The 17,500-nt window shown below is 44.4% G+C and overlaps 2 protein-coding genes across 3 annotated transcripts in view; one reads left to right on the top strand and one right to left on the bottom strand.

The window, feature by feature from the left end:
* The window catches only part of LOC121839290, a 2,729-nt gene extending 1,927 nt beyond the window's left edge, over positions 1-802 (top strand). For both annotated transcript variants that reach the window (XM_042297672.1, XM_042297673.1), the window contains exon 2: positions 1-802. This exon is cut by the window's left edge. The gene's annotated coding sequence lies outside the window, so the exon portion shown is untranslated.
* LOC112240918 (ventricular zone-expressed PH domain-containing protein) overlaps positions 1-17,500 on the bottom strand; it is a 190,581-nt gene that overhangs the window by 170,887 nt on the left and 2,194 nt on the right. The window lies entirely within an intron of this gene.

Below are 17,500 nucleotides of genomic sequence, written 5' to 3'. Positions count from 1 at the left end.
CGTTGTTTCCAACTTTTATTTGTATTTTTATCAAAGTGTTTACATTTCAGATGTGACAAACATAATATTTAAGTTGTTTTGTGTTTCTCTTTGTTTTCTATATAATCCAAAGGGGTTGATTGTGTTCCTCATTGTTTTCTATATAATCCAAAGGGGTTTATTGTGTTCCTCATTGTTTTCTATATAATCCAAAGGGGTTTATTGTGTTCCTCATTGTTTTCTATATAATCCAAAGGGGTTTATTGTGTTCCTCATTGTTTTCTATATAATCCAAAGGGGTTGATTGTGTTCCTCATTGTTTTCTATATAATCCAAAGGGGTTTATTGTGTTCCTCATTGTTTTCTATATAATCCAAAGGGGTTTATTGTGTTCCTCATTGTTTTCTATATAATCCAAAGGGGTTTATTGTGTTCCTCATTGTTTTCTATATAATCCAAAGGGGTTTATTGTGTTCCTCGTTGTTTTCTATATAATCCAAAGGGGTTTATTGTGTTTCTCTTTGAAATGGGTGACAACAAGATGACACAACTATAGTGGCTCATTCCCTGTTGGTTTTGTGTTCCTTGTGAGACAGAAACACTTGATTTGAAAAGAGGAAGTGTGGACAATGTTTACAGCGTTTTGTTACGACCTCTCTCTGCTCTCTCATAGTAGACAATGGGTATCATATTGTAAATTGTTTTGTGTTTTTTGTCAAGAAGTAAAAATGAATGTATTTTGTATATAAATATTATTTTTTTTGCATTACAGTAGGACTAGAATTGAAGACCAAGATATGAATAAAACGATATGTTGACATTATGCGTCTGACGACTTTCTTCATCACCAACAGGAACATGTTTAATTGTGGTAAATGCTGGTTTGTTTCCCCCCCCCCCCTGTGTCAAAACGGCCATTTCACTCATCCCAACAACAGCTGCACATTTGGAGGTGTTTGAGTGATCGTTGCATATTAACTTAATATTTAAAAAAAGCGTTTCACTTCATTTAGATAGTCCTAATGCATAACTACATAACTACAGAGAGTTAGCGAATGCACTGAACGTGCTCATCAGTTGATACGTAGTTGAATGTGAGGTAGATAGTCTGCAGACTAAACTAAGCCCAACTTCTGTTTCACTTCATTTAGATAGTCCTAATGCATAACTACAGAGAGTTACTAGAATGACAAGAAATATGCTGTTAAAGTTGTAACTGCTGATAGTATACAGATCCTTTCTTGTTGAAGTCAATCCCCCCTCGTATCCCTTCCTCCCTCCCTATCCCCGAGACAAGGTACTGTATCAGCTTATGCATGCTTCACCCACTCTTTACCTCGTTAACCCCGCCCCCTGCCCCGTAGCCCAGGGAACCAATAACAATTGACCTCTCCCTTCCCAGCAGCCACCAGTTCAGAAAATAGGATGATGTTTGTAAAGTGGTTCGGGTGAGGTCAGGGGGTTTGGGCAATGGGTGGCTGAGTTTGGGGTGGACAACCAAACTTATATATCTATATATATATATGTGTGTGTGTGTGTGTGTGTGTGTGTGTGTGTGTGTGTGTGTGTGTGTGTGTGTGTGTGTGTGTGTGTGTGTGTGTGTGTGTGTGTGTGATTGTATTCATACCCAGTCCACATTTAGTTTTGTTACAGCCTGAAGTCAAAACGGTCTTTTTTATTTTTTTATTACACATTTATTTGAAAATGAAATACAGAAATACGTATCTACTTTACATACAGTAAGTACTCACAACCATACAGTAAGTACTCACAACCACAACCAACCACTGTATCTACTTTACATACAGTAAGTACTCACAACCATGAGTCAATACTTCGTAGAAGCACCTTTGACAGTGATTACAGCTGCGTGTCTTTCTAGGCTCTTAGAGCTTTCCACACTTGGGTTGTGCAACATTTGCCAATTATTATTTACAAAATTCTTCAAGCTCTGTCAAATTGGTTGTTGATCATTGTTAGAAAACAATTTTCAGGTCTTGCCATTGATTTTTAAGTAGATTTAAGTCAAAACTGTAACTTGGCCACTCAGGAACGTTCACTGTCTTCTTGGTAAGCAACTCCAGTGTAGATTTGACCTTGTGCTTTAGGTTATTGTCCTGCTGAAAGGTGAATTCATTCATTCCTAAAAACATAATTCCACTTTGACATTATGGGGTATTGGGTGTAGGCCAGCATAAAACACATCTCAATTGAATACATTTTAAATTCAGTCTGTAACACAACAAAATGTGGAAAACATCAAGAAGTGTGAACATTTTCTGTATCTGATAATGAGGTAGGCCTGTGGGGTTTACTGTAGTTGCCTGTAAAACCTTAATGAGGTAGGCCTGTGGGGTTTACTGTAGTTGCCTGTAAAACCTTAATGAGGTAGGCCTGTGGGGTTTACTGTAGTTGCCTGTAAAACCTTAATGAGGTTTACTGTAGATGCCTGTAAAACCTTAATGAGGTAGGCCTGTGGGGTTTACTGTAGTTGCCTGTAAAACCTTAATGAGGTAGGCCTGTGGGGTTTACTGTAGTTGCCTGTAAAACCTTAATGAGGTAGGCCTGTGGGGTTTACTGTAGTTGCCTGTAAAACCTTAATGAGGTAGGCCTGTGGGGTTTACTGTAGTTGCCTGTAAAACCTTAATGAGGTAGGCCTGTGGGGTTTACTGTAGTTGCCTGTAAAACCTTATGAGGTAGGCCTGTGGGGTTTACTGTAGTTGCCTGTAAAACCTTAATGAGGTAGGCCTGTGTGGTTTACTGTAGTTGCCTGTAAAACCTTAATGAGGTAGGCCTGTGGGGTTTACTGTAGTTGCCTGTAAAACCTTAATGAGGTAGGCCTGTGGGGTTTACTGTAGTTGCCTGTAAAACCTTAATGAGGTAGGCCTGTGGGGTTTACTGTAGTTGCCTGTAAAACCTTAATGAGGTAGGCCTGTGGGGTTTACTGTAGTTGCCTGTAAAACCTTAATGAGGTAGGCCTGTGGGGTTTACTGTAGTTGCCTGTAAAACCTTAATGAGGTAGGCCTGTGGGGTTTACTGTAGTTGCCTGTAAAACCTTAATGAGGTAGGCCTGTGGGGTTTACTGTAGTGGCCTGTAAAACCTTAATGAGGTAGGCCTGTGGGGTTTACTGACCGGAAGAGACAGACCAGGGCAGCCAGACCGGAGGAGCCAGACCAGGGCAGCCAGACCAGGGCAGCCAGACCAGAGCAGCCAGACCAGAGCAGCCACACTGGAGCAGCCAGACCAGAGCAACCACCCCAAGACCTCACAGCAGCAACTGGGCCTAACAGCCTGTGGGCTACAGTACAGTATGGAATGACAGAGAGCCCTGCTGAACCTCACCCTAGTGCTTTAAAGGCTGTTATCTTGAAGCTAAAGTCATCCCTACTGACCCTTGTCCCTGAACAAGTACACTACTTCATATTGCTTACATTAATGTACACAATAAATAATGCTTTTAAGATACAGTTGAAGTCGGAAGTTTACATACTCCACTCCACACATTTCTTGTTAACAAACTATAGTTTTGGCATGTCGGTTAGGACATCTACTTTGTGCATGACACAAGTCATTTTTCCAACAATTGTTTAGAGACAGATTATTTCATTTATAACTCACTGTATTACAATTCCAGTGAGTCAGAAGTTTACAAACACTAAGTTGACTTTGCCTTTAAACAGCTTAGAAAATTCCAGAAAATGATGTCATGGCTTTATGGCTTTTATGGCTTTGTATTTCAAGGCCTACCTTCAAACTCAGTGCCTCTTTGCTTGACATCATGGGGAAATCAAAAGAAATCAGATTTTTTTTTTTAGACCTCCACAAGTCTGGTTCATTCTTGGGAGCAATTTCCAAACGTCTGAAGGTACCACGTTCATCTGTACAAACAATATTACGCAAGTATAAACACCATGGGACCACGCAGCCTTCATACCGCTCAGGAGGAGAACCGTTCTGTCTCCTAGAGATGATTCAGCTGTTCAGGGAAGCTAGAAACCATTATACACAGGCAGTTAGAAAAGCCAAGGCTAGCTTTTTCAAGCAGAAATGTGCTTCCTGCAACACTAACTCAAAAAAGTTCTGGGACACTGTAAAGTCCATGGAGAATAAGAACACCTCCTCCCAGCTGCCCACTGCACTGAAGATCGGAAATTCTGTCACCACTGATAAATCCACCATAATTGAGAATTTTAATAAGCATTTTTCTACGACTGGCCATGCTTTCCACCTGGCTACTCCTACCCCAGTCAACAGCACTGCACCCCCTACAGCAACTCGCCCAAGCCTTCCCCATTTCTCCTTCTCCCAAATCGGTTCAGCTGATGTTCTGAAAGAGCTGCAAAATCTGGACCCCTACAAATCAGCCGGGCTAGACAATCTGGACCCTTTCTTTCTAAAATTATCTGCCGAAATTGTTGCCACCCCTATTACTAGCCTGTTCAACCTCTCTTTCGTGTCATCTGAGATTCCCAAAGATTGGAAAGCAGCTGCAGTCATCCCCTCTTCAAAGGGGGGGACACTCTTGACCCAAACTGCTACAGACCTATATCTATCCTACCATGCCTTTCTAAGGTCTTCGAAAGCCAAGTCAACAAACAGATTACCGACCATTTCGAATCTCACTATACCTTCTCTGCTATGCAATCTGGTTTCAGAGCTGGTCATGGGTGCACCTCAGCCACGCTCAAGGTCCTAAACGATATCTTAACCCCCATCGATAAGAAACATTACTGTGCAGCCGTATTCATTGATCTGGCCAAGGCTTTTGACTCTGTCAATCACCACATCCTCATCGGCAGACTCGACAGCCTTGGTTTCTCAAATGATTGCCTCGCCTGGTTCACCAACTACATCTCTGATAGTTCAGTGTGTCAAATCGGAGGGTCTGCTGTCCGGACCTCTGGCAGTCTCTATGGGGGTGCCACAGGGTTCAATTCTTGGACCGACTCTCTTCTCTGTATACATCAATGAGGTCGCTCTTGCTGCTGGTGAGTCTCTGATCCACCTCTACGCAGACGACACCATTCTGTATACTTCCGGCCCTTCTTTGGACACTGTGTTAACAACCCTTCAGGCAAGCTTCAATGCCATACAACTCTCCTTCCGTGGCCTCCAATTGCTCTTAAATACAAGTAAAACTAAATGCATGCTCTTCAACCGATCGCTACCTGCACCTGCCCGCCTGTCCAACATCATTACTCTGGACGGCTCTGACTTAGAATACGTGGACAACTACAAATACTTAGGTGTCTGGTTAGACTGTAAACTCTCCTTCCAGACCCATATCAAACATCTCCAATCCAAAGTTAAATCTAGAATTGGCTTCCTATTTCGCAACAAAGCATCCTTCACTCATGCTGCCAAACATACCCTTGTAAAACTGACCATCCTACCAATCCTCGACTTCGGCGATGTCATTTACAAAATAGCCTCCAATACCCTACTCAACAAATTGGATGCAGTCTATCACAGTGCAATCCGTTTTGTCACCAAAGCCCCATATACTACCCACCATTGCGACCTGTACGCTCTCGTTGGCTGGCCCTCGCTTCATACTCGTCGCCAAACCCACTGGCTCCATGTCATCTACAAGACCCTGCTAGGTAAAGTCCCCCCTTATCTCAGCTTGCTGGTCACCCTAGCATCTCCCACCTGTAGCACACGCTCCAGCAGGTATATCTCTCTAGTCACCCCCAAAACCAATTATTTCTTTGGCCGCCTCTCCTTCCAGTTCTCTGCTGCCAATGACTGGAACGAACTACAAAAATCTCTGAAACTGGAAACACATCTCCCTCACTAGCTTTAAGCACCAACTGTCAGAGCAGCTCACAGATTACTGCACCTGTACATAGCCCACCTATAATTTAGCCCAAACAACTACCTCTTTCCCTACTGTATTTAATTAATGTATTTATTTTGCTCCTTTGCACCCCATTATTTTTATTTCTACTTTGCACATTCTTCCATTGCAAATCTACCATTCCAGTGTTTTACTTGCTATATTGTATTTACTTTGCCACCATGGCCTTTTTTTGCCTTTACCTCCCTTATCTCACCTCATTTGCTCACATCGTATATAGACTTGTTTATACTGTATTATTGACTGTATGTTTGTTTTACTCCATGTGTAACTCTGTCTCTTTGTATGTGTCGAACTGCTTTGCTTTATCTTGGCCAGGTCGCAATTATAAATGAGAACTTGTTCTCAACTTGCCTACCTTGTTAAATAAAGGTGAAATAAAATAAATAAATAAAAACGCACTTTGGTGCGAAAAGTGCAAATCAATCCCAGAACAACAGCAAAGGACCTTGTGAAGATGCTGGAGGAAACAGGTACAAAAGTATCTATATCCACAATAAAACGAGTCCTACATGACATAACCTGAAAGGCCGCTCAGCAGGAAGAAGCCACTGCTCCAAAACCGCCATAAAAAAGCCAGACTACGGTTTGCAACTGCATATAGGGACAAAGATCGTACTTTTGGGAGAAATGTCTTCTGGTCTGATGAAACAAAAATAGAACTGTTTGGCCATAATGACCATCGTTATGTTTGAAGGAAATAGGGGAAGGTTTGCAAGCCAAAGAACACCATGCCAAACGTGAAGCACGGGGGTGGCAGCATCATGTTGTGGGGGTGCTTTGCTGCAGGAGGGACTGGTGCACTTCACAAATTAGATGACATCATGAGAAGGAAAATGATGTGGATATATTGAAGCAACATCTCAAGACATCAGTCAGGAAGTTAAAGCTTAGTCGCAAATGGGTCTTCCAAATGGACAATGACCCCAAGCATACTTACAAAGTATGGTATTGGAGTGGCCATCACAAAACCCTGACTTCAGTCCTATAGAAAATGTGTGGGCAGAACTGAAAAAGCGTGTGAGAGCAAGGAGGCCTACAAACCTGACTCAGTTACACCAGCTCTGTCAGGAGGAATGGGCCAAAATTCACCCAATTTATTGTGGGAAGCTTGTGGAAGGCTCCCCGAAACATTTGACCCAAGTTAAACAATTTAAAGGAAATGCTACTAAATACTAGACTCTCTCGTTAACGTTCTCTCTGAAGGCTGGATGGGTGCCAGTTTTTTTGCTTCCTAACGTGTCCCCTTCTGCTCTCCTCTCTCTCCATCTAACCCTCACGCTACTTCCTGTGCCCTATATATCTCTCTCTCACCACTTCCTGTGCCCTATGTCTCTCGCTCACCACTTCCTGTGCCTTATATGTCACCCTCTCACCACTTCCTGTGCCCTATGTCTCTCACCACTTCCTGTGCTCTATATGTCATCCTCTCACCACTTCCTGTGCCCTATGTCGCTCTCTCACCACTTCCTGTGCCCAATATGTCTCTCTCACCACTTCCTGTGCCCAATATGTCTCTCTCACCACTCCCCCCCCCCTTCCTTTCTCCAGAGTAGCAAAGCACACAAGTACCCAGTGAATGTGCCAGAAAGCGCAACATGCAACAGTCGATAAAACTAAAATTGAACTTGACATAAGGTATGATGCCTTAAACAGAGACATTATACAGTAAATCATCAACACTGATTCACAGCAGCAGGCACCTCAAACCAAGACCATGACACTTAACCATGACAGTATTAACTGGGCAGTGAGAGCCATTTCCCAATATGCTGTCATGTAACTGTGTGTGTGTGTGTGTGTGTGTGTGTGTGTGTGTGTGTGTGTGTGTGTGTGTGTGTGTGTGTGTGTGTGTGTGTGTGTGTGTGTGTGTGTGTGTGTGACTCTCAGGGGACTAGCGCAGCTGCCTGTGCTGCAGGTGAGGGGTCTGGCACAATATGGCTGCCATTAGTGCATAAAATCTGGTCAAGGGCAGGACAAGATGGAGGCAGATCATTGTAGTCATTTCACCCCAAAAAAAGGATGAATTGAGTGAGAACACAAAACAGCTGGAAAGGTTTGATAAGAGGGGATATGTTTATACTGTACATCAGTCATTTACCTTAGCACTGATTATGTGATGAGTGTTCACAAAATGGTGATTTCACAAAATTGTGATTTCCAAAATGGTGATTTCACAAAATGGTGATTTCACAAAATGGTGATTTCCAAAATGGTGATTTCCAAAATGGTGATTTCACAAAATGGTGATTTCCAAAATGGTGATTTCCAAAATGGTGATTTCACAAAATGGTGATTTCACAAAATGGTGATTTCCAAAATGGTGATTTCCAAAATTGTGATTTCACAAAATGGTGATTTCCAAAATGGTGATTTCACAAAATGGTGATTTCCAAAATGGTGATTTCCAAAATTGTGATTTCACAAAATGGTGATTTCCAAAATGGTGATTTCCAAAATTGGTGATTTCCAAAATGGTGATTTCCAAAATGGTGATTTCACAAAATGGTGATTTCCAAAAATGGTGATTTCCAAAATGGTGATTTCCAAAATGATGTTCACAGAAGGGCAGCAGTTTCATCAAAAGGTGGTGATTTGAAAATGGTGATTTCCAAAATGGTGATTTCACAAAATGGTGATTTCAAAATGGTGATTTCAGGATAAACAAAAACCCTGGTGATTTCAAAATGGTGATTTCCAAAATGATGTTCACAGAAGGGCAGGATGGGGCCAGGATGGGGGCCAGGATGGGGGCCAGGATGGGGGCCAGGATGGGGCCAAGCTGGATGAGGTGAGTAACACAAACACAACCTGATCATGTGTGTGAAGTGTTTCTAGCCCTGACCGTGCAGACTACTCATGAATTACACCTGTATGACAACACACACACACACACACAGACAGACACACACACACACACACACACACACACAGACCCACAACACACACACACACACACACACATACACACAGAGCTATTCACACACACAAGTGCACACACACACACACACACAGACCCACAACACACACACACACACACACACACACACACACACACACACACACACACCGGCACACACACACACACACACACACACACACACACACACAGACACAACACACAGACCTAATCCAGGATCATTTACAGATAAACAACAGACACACACACACACACAGACCCAACCCTGAGTGCTTGATTTCATATGATGGTTCATGGAGGTTGGAGAGAAGGGGGCCAGGATGGGGCCAGGTGGGGCCTGGAGGAGGCCAGGAAGGGAAAAAGAGCCAGGATGGGGGCCAGATGATGGGGGCCAGGATGGTACCAGGAGGGGCCAGGAGGAGCCAGGAGGGCCAGGATGGGGCCAGGATGGGGGCCAGGATGGGGGCCAGGATGGGGCCAGGATGACACGGCCAGGAGGGGGCCAGGATGGGGCCAGGAGGGGGCCAGGATGGGGCCAGGATGGGGACACGCCAGGATGGGGCCAGGATGGGGGCCAGGAGGGGGCCAGGATGGGGCCAGACATACTGTAGGTCGGCTCCTGAGGGCACTTACAGACATGTATGAATCCTTCTAGGAAAGGCCCTGTTTAGAACCCTGTTACAAGACTCGGGACTCGACTAGAGACTGATGAATGATGACACACAGCCAGGGACTCGGGACTCGACTAGAGACTGATGACACGCTGCCAGGGACTCGGTACTCGACTAGAGACTGATGACTGATGACACGCAGCCAGGGACTCGGGACTCGACTAGAGACTGATGACTGATGACACGCAGCCAGGGACTCGGGACTCGACTAGAGACTGATGACTGATGACACGCTGCCAGGGACTTGGGACTCGACTAGAGACTGATGACTGATGACACGCAGCCAGAGACTCGGGGCTCGACTAGAGACTGATGACACGCAGCTAGAGACATGTAACAGATTGGTTAGTGACACTTGGCCCTGGAGTTGCAAACTGTCAATTAATACAAGTTGGTTGAGATAGCGCAGTGGTTCTGGAAGTGGAGAAGATTTTGTGGGGTCGCGAAACTGAATGGGAATTTTTCATACATATTTTAAATTGGCTACATGCATCTTATACTTATACCTATTTGATCTGATTTCTGGCATAGGCCCACGGCATTGCACCAAATCATTGTCTAATTAAACTCACCTGTGCTTCAGAACCAACATGTTGAGCGTCTTGATTGTTGACCAATGAACAGCGATCAGCACACAAAGGAGTGCGTGAATATCCAGATTAGTGTTCAGAAAGCACTTGTTTTTATTTTCTCCGGTTTTGACTGGCAAAAACCGAGCAAGCCAACGTTTGTATTATCCATGTAAAAGTGATCCACGTGTGTGAAGGTAAGACCCAGACATGTGAGGTGGGGCAACGGTACCTGTGGGCAGGCAGGGGTCAGTAAAACCAGAGGTGGGGCAACGGTACCGGAGGGCAGGCAGGGGTCAGTAAAACCAGAGGTGGGGCAACGGTACCTGTGGGCAGGCAGGGGTCAGTAAACCAGAGGTGGGGCAACGGTACCGGAGGGCAGGGGGGTCAGTAAACCAGAGGGGGGCAGGCCGGGGGCAGGCAGGGGTCAGTAAAACCAGAGGTGGGGCAACGGTACCTGTGGGCAGGCAGGGGTCAGTAAAACCAGAGGTGGGGCAACGGTACCGGAGGGCAGGCGGGGGTCAGTAAACCAGAGGTGGGGCAACGGTACCGGAGGCCAGGCAGGGGTCAGTAAACCAGAGGTGGGGCAACGGTACCGGAGGGCAGGCGGGGGTCAGTAAAACCAGAGGTGGGGCAACGGTACCGGAGGGCAGGCAGGTTCAGCGTCAGGGGCAGGCAGGCGGGCACAGAGTCAACACAGGCAAGGGTCAAAACCAGGAGAGGGGGAGAAAAAGAAAGACTGGAAAAAGCAGGAGCTGAGAAAAAAAACGCTGGTTGACTTGACAAACTGTAACGGCTTTCCTCCTGGGAAGGAGAGGCGGACCAAAATGCAGCGTGGTTATAGTTCATGTTTTTAATATAGGAAAACTCAACATGAACATAATACAAAACAACAAATGTGGAAAAAACGAAACAGAGACAATGACTAACGCCTGCTTCTGATTGAGAACCATATCAGGCCCAAACACAGAAACAGACAAACTAGACATCCAACATAGAATGCCCACTCAGATCACACCCTGACCAAACAAAACATAGAAACATACAAAGCAAACTATGGTCAGGGTGTGACACAAACTGACAGGAGACAAACAGAGAACACAGGTATAAATCATTTCTCCATTTATAAACAATTTGTCTTACCGTGGACTGACTTTTAGAAATACTTTTGTAACCCTTTTCAGCTTCATGCAAGGCAACAATTCTCAATCTTAGGTCTTCTGAGATCTCTTTTGTTTGAGGCATGGTTCACATCAGGCAATGCTTTCTTGTGAACAGCAAACTCACATTTTGTGAGTGTTTAGTCATTAGCCTAGGGGATCACATACTTTTTCCAACCTACACTGTGAATGTTTAAAATATATATTCAACATAAACAAGAAAAATACAGCACACTGTGTTCGTCTATTGCTGTGACTTGAAGATGAAGATCAGATCAAATTTTATGACCAATTTATGCAGAAAACCAGGTCATTCCAAAAGGTTCACATACCTTTTCTTGCCACTGAATTTGGTTAACTATTTACATTTCTATTTCGCAGTCTTATGGTTGTGCCTTGGTACCACTTGTCATGCGGTAGCAGAGAAAATAATCTACGACTTGGGTGGCTGGAGTCTTTGACAATTTTTAGGGCCATCTTCTGACACCACCTGGTATCTTCTGACACCACCTGTTATAGAGGTGATGGATGACAGGGAGCTCGGCCCCGGGGATGTACTGGGCCGTACGCACCACCTGGTATCTTCTGACACCACCTGGTATCTTCTGACACCGCCTGGTATAGAGGTGATGGATGGCAGGGAGCTCGGCCCCGGGGATGTACTGGGCCGTACGCACCACCTGGTATCTTCTGACACCACCTGGTATCTTCTGACACCACCTGGTATAGAGGTGATGGATGACAGGGAGCTCGGCCCCAGGGATGTACTGGGCCGTACGCACCACCTGGTATCTTCTGACACCACCTGGTATAGAGGTGATGGATGGCAGGGAGCTCGGCCCCGGGGATGTACTGGGCCGTACACACTACCCTCTGTAGCGCCTTGCGGTCGGCTGTCAAGCATTCGCCGTACCAAGCTGTGATGTAGCCAGTCAAGACGCTCTAAATGGTGCCCACCGTCGATGTGAATGGGAGCATGCATGTCCGTTTCCTGTAGTCCACGATCAGCTTCAATATCTTGTTGTCCTGGCAACACACTGCCAGGTCTGTGACCTCCTCCCTGTAGGTTGTCTCATCGTCGTCATGTTGTCGGCAAACTTAATGATGGTGTTTCAGTCTACGGCACTATGGTGTTGAACTGTACTCATTGTAAAGCATTCTCACATAGGTGATCCTCTTGTCCAAGGAGGGAATGGGCAGTGTTGAGCGCAATAGAAACTGCGTCATCTGTGGACCTGTTGGGGCGGTATGTGAATTGGAGTGGGTCCAGGGTGTCTGGGGTGATGGTGTTGATGTGAGCCATGACCAGCCTTTCTGTGAGTGCTACGGGGCGGTCGTTATTTATACAGGTTACAGTACCTCGCCGTTTTTGGGCACAGGGACTATAGTGGTCTGTTTATACTGAATGTTATCAGATCTTCAACACAAACCTAATATTAGATAAAGGGAACCTCAGTTTACAAATAACAAAAACAATTGGAAACTTTTTTTATTTTATTAACAAAGTTATGCAACACCCATTTCCTCTGTGTGAAAAAGTAATTGCCCCCTTACACTCAATAACTGGTTGTGCCTCCTTTAACTACAATAACTGGTTGTGCCTCCTTTAACTACAATAACTGGTTGTGCCTCCTTTAACTACAATAACTGGTTGTGCCTCCTTTAACTACAATAACTGGTTGTGCCTCCTTTAACTACAATAACTGGTTGTGCCTCCTTTAACTACAATAACTGGTTGTGCCTCCTTTAACTACAATAACTGGTTGTGCCTCCTTTAACTACAATAACTGGTTGTGCCTCCTTTAACTACAATAACTGGTTGTGCCTCCTTTAACTACAATAACTGGTTGTGCCTCCTTTAACTACAATAACTGGTTGTGCCTCCTTTAACTACAATAACTGGTTGTGCCTCCTTTAACTACAATAACTGGTTGTGCCTCCTTTAACTACAATAACTGGTTGTGCCTCCTTTAACTACAATAACTGGTTGTGCCTCCTTTAACTACAATAACTGGTTGTGCCTCCTTTAACTACAATAACTGGTTGTGCCTCCTTTAACTACAATAACTGGTTGTGCCTCCTTTAACTACAATAACTGGTTGTGCCTCCTTTAACTACAATAACTGGTTGTGCCTCCTTTAACTACAATAACTGGTTGTGCCTCCTTTAACTACAATAACTGGTTGTGCCTCCTTTAACTACAATAACTGGTTGTGCCTCCTTTAACTACAATAACTGGTTGTGCCTCCTTTAACTACAATAACTGGTTGTGCCTCCTTTAACTACAATAACTGGTTGTGCCTCCTTTAACTACAATAACTGGTTGTGCCTCCTTTAACTACAATAACTGGTTGTGCCTCCTTTAACTACAATAACTGGTTGTGCCTCCTTTAACTACAATAACTGGTTGTGCCTCCTTTAACTACAATAACTGGTTGTGCCTCCTTTAACTACAATAACTGGTTGTGCCTCCTTTAACTACAATAACTGGTTGTGCCTCCTTTAACTACAATAACTGGTTGTGCCTCCTTTAACTACAATAACTGGTTGTGCCTCCTTTAACTACAATAACTGGTTGTGCCTCCTTTAACTACAATAACTGGTTGTGCCTCCTTTAACTACAATAACTGGTTGTGCCTCCTTTAACTACAATAACTGGTTGTGCCTCCTTTAACTACAATAACTGGTTGTGCCTCCTTTAACTAAATTACAATAACTGGTTGTGCCTCCTTTAACTACAATAACTGGTTGTGCCTCCTTTAACTACAATAACTGGTTGTGCCTCCTTTAACTACAATAACTGGTTGTGCCTCCTTTAACTACAATAACTGGTTGTGCCTCCTTTAACTACAATAACTGGTTGTGCCTCCTTTAACTACAATAACTGGTTGTGCCTCCTTTAACTACAATAACTGGTTGTGCCTCCTTTAACTACAATAACTGGTTGTGCCTCCTTTAACTACAATAACTGGTTGTGCCTCCTTTAACTACAATAACTGGTTGTGCCTCCTTTAACTACAATAACTGGTTGTGCCTCCTTTAACTACAATAACTGGTTGTGCCTCCTTTAACTACAATAACTGGCTGTGCCTCCTTTAACTACAATAACTGGTTGTGCCTCCTTTAACTACAATAACTGGTTGTGCCTCCTTTAACTACAATAACTGGTTGTGCCTCCTCCTGCTACATCTACTAATACTACTAATAATAATAATGTACTACTACTACTACTACTACTACTACTACTACTACTATTACGACGACTACTACTACTACTACTACTAATACATCTACTAATACTACTACTAATAATAAACTACTACTACTACTACTATTATACTACTACTACTACTGTCTACTAATACTACTAATAATAATAATGTACTACTACTACTACAGCTACTACTACTACTACCACTACTACCACTACTACTACTACTACTACTAATAATAATAATAATAATAATAATAATGTACTACTACTACTACTACTACTACTACTACTACTACTACTAATACTAATAATGTACTACTACTGCTACATCTACTACTAATAATAATAATGTACTACTACTACTACCACTTCTATTACTAGTACTACTACTACATCTACTACTGCTACTACTACTAATACTAATAATGTACTACTACTACTACTACTACTTCAACTAATAATAATGTACTACTACTACTACTACTACTACTACTACTACTACTACTATTACGACTACTACTAATAATAATAATAATAATAATGTACTACTACTACTACTACTAATAATAATAATAATAATGTACTACTACTGCTACATCTACTACTAATAATAATAATAATAATGTACTACTACTACCACTTCTATTACTAGTACTACTACTACATCTACTACTGCTACTACTACTAATACTAATAATGTACTACTACTACTACTACCACTACTACAAATACTAATACTACTACTAATTTACCTCTACATTCCAGTGCTACCTCTACACTCTTAGAAACAGGGTTCCAAAAGGGTTCTTCAGCTGTCAACATAGGATACCCCTTTTTTGGTTCTATTGGAGACCTCTTTATGGTTCCAGGTAGAACCCTTTTTGGTAGTGGAAAAGGTTCTACATAGAACCCAACAAGTTATAACTGGAACCAAAAAGGGTTAGTCCAAGGTTTCTCCTATGGGGACAGCTGAAGCACCCTTTTACGTTCTAGATAGGACCTTTACTTCTAAGTGTCCCTCTTTAGTTTTATCATTGGGGTTAAGTCCACTGGCTGACCTCAACCCAGAAGTCTAATGTAAACATTCATATCAACCTGCACAAACACAGTCTAAATTAGACTGGATCTCTCCAGGCCTTATGAAAACCTTCATTGGCCCTCTACCATACATACGCAGACACACACACACACACACACACACACACACACACACACACACACACACACACACACACACACACACACACACACACACACACACACACAATCACACTCCTCCCTGAGTCTCTCTCCTGAGTCTTATATAGGGAGTAATGGCTACAGCGCTGCTGGGGAGATCCTTATCTGTCCAGGGCAGTGGGGCCCGGCTTACACAGTCTGTTTAGAGCCTGAGCCTGTCCAGCTCCAACACCCGAGACAGCTGTAGCAAGGGGTGGGGTTGTAAACCTAAGCCACAGATCTGAGGGCCTCTTAAGAGTAATCCCTCAGCTAGGCAGGCTAGAAGCCACGCTGCTCTGTCTGGCCTGAGGAATGAAAGGCCTTAAGCAAGGCAAGTCAGACAAAACATACTGTCTGGCCAGAAGAATGACAGGCCTTAAACAAGGCAAGTCAGACATGACACACACTGATCTTTTTCAACTGCCTCCTCTGATTTGATTTTAATTACGCACTTCCGAATAACCTAAACACATATCATGACCGAAATGAGTATTGGGGTGGGAATAAAGTACAGCCTGAGGACATAGGTTGATGTGGGTTAGTGTGTGTTTGGTTATTATAAGACACCGGATCCCTAGACACCAGAGATCTAGACACCAGAGCCATAGACACCAGAGCCCTAGACACCAGAGCCCTAGACACCAGAGCCCTAGACACCAGATGCCCTAGACACCAGAGATCTAGACACCAGAGCCATAGACACCAGAGCCCTAGACACCAGAGATCTAGACACCAGAGCCATAGACACCAGAGCTCGAGACACCAGAGCCCTAGACACCAGAGCTCGAGACACCAGAGCCCTAGACACCAGAGCCATAGACACCAGAGCCCTAGACATCAGAGCCCTAGACACCAGAGCCCTAGAGCCCCCTAGACACTAGAGCCCTAGACACCAGAGATCTAGACACCAGCTCCATAGACACCAGAGCCATAGACACCAGAGATATAGACACCAGAGACCTAGACACCAGAGCCCTAGACACCAGAGACCTAGACACTAGAGCCGTAGACACCAGAGATCTAGACACCAGAGATCTAGACACCAGAGCCATAGACACCAGAGCCCTAGACACCAGAGCCCTAGACACCAGAGCCATAGACACCAGAGCCATAGACACCAGAGCTCTAGACACCAGAGCCCTAAACACCAGAGATCTAGACACCAGAGCCATAGACACCAGAGATCTAGACACCAGAGCCCTAGACACCAGAGCCATAGACACCAGTACCCAGACACCAGAGCCCTAGACACCAGAGCCCTAGACACCAGAGCCCTAGACACCAGTACCCAGACACCAGAGCCCTAGACACCAGAGCCCTAGACACCAGAGCCTTAGACACCAGAGCCCTAGACACCAGAGCCCTAGACACCAGAGCCCTAGACACCAGTACCCAGACACCAGAGCCCTAGACACCAGAGCCCTAGACACCAGAGCCCTAGACACCAGAGCCCTAGACACCAGTACCCAGACACCAGAGCCCTAGACACCAGAGCCCTAGACACCAGTACCCAGACACCAGAGCCCTAGACACCAGAGCCTTAGACACCAGAGCCTTAGACACCAGAGCCCTAGACACCAGAGCCTTAGACACCAGAGCCCTAGACACCAGAGCCCTAGACACCAGAGCCCTAGACACCAGTACCCAGAGACCAGAGCCCTAGACACCAGAGCCCTAGACACCAGAGCCCTAGACACCAGAGCCCTAGACACCAGAGCCCTAGACACCAGCGCCATAGACACCAGAGCCCTAGACATCAGAGCCCTAAACACCAGGTGAAAGGTATGATCCCTTAGTGATGTCACTTGTTAAATCCACTTCAATCCATTTTGAAGCTTTGAGACAATAGAGACATGGACGGTGTATGTGTACCATGCAGAGGGTGATTGGGTAAGACAAAATATGTAA

Source organism: Oncorhynchus tshawytscha, linkage group LG14 (assembly GCF_018296145.1).
Source record: "Oncorhynchus tshawytscha isolate Ot180627B linkage group LG14, Otsh_v2.0, whole genome shotgun sequence".
Classification (NCBI taxonomy): Eukaryota; Metazoa; Chordata; class Actinopteri; order Salmoniformes; family Salmonidae; genus Oncorhynchus; species Oncorhynchus tshawytscha.
Note: the sequence above shows the minus strand (reverse complement) of the source record. Positions and strands in the feature narration are given on the sequence as shown.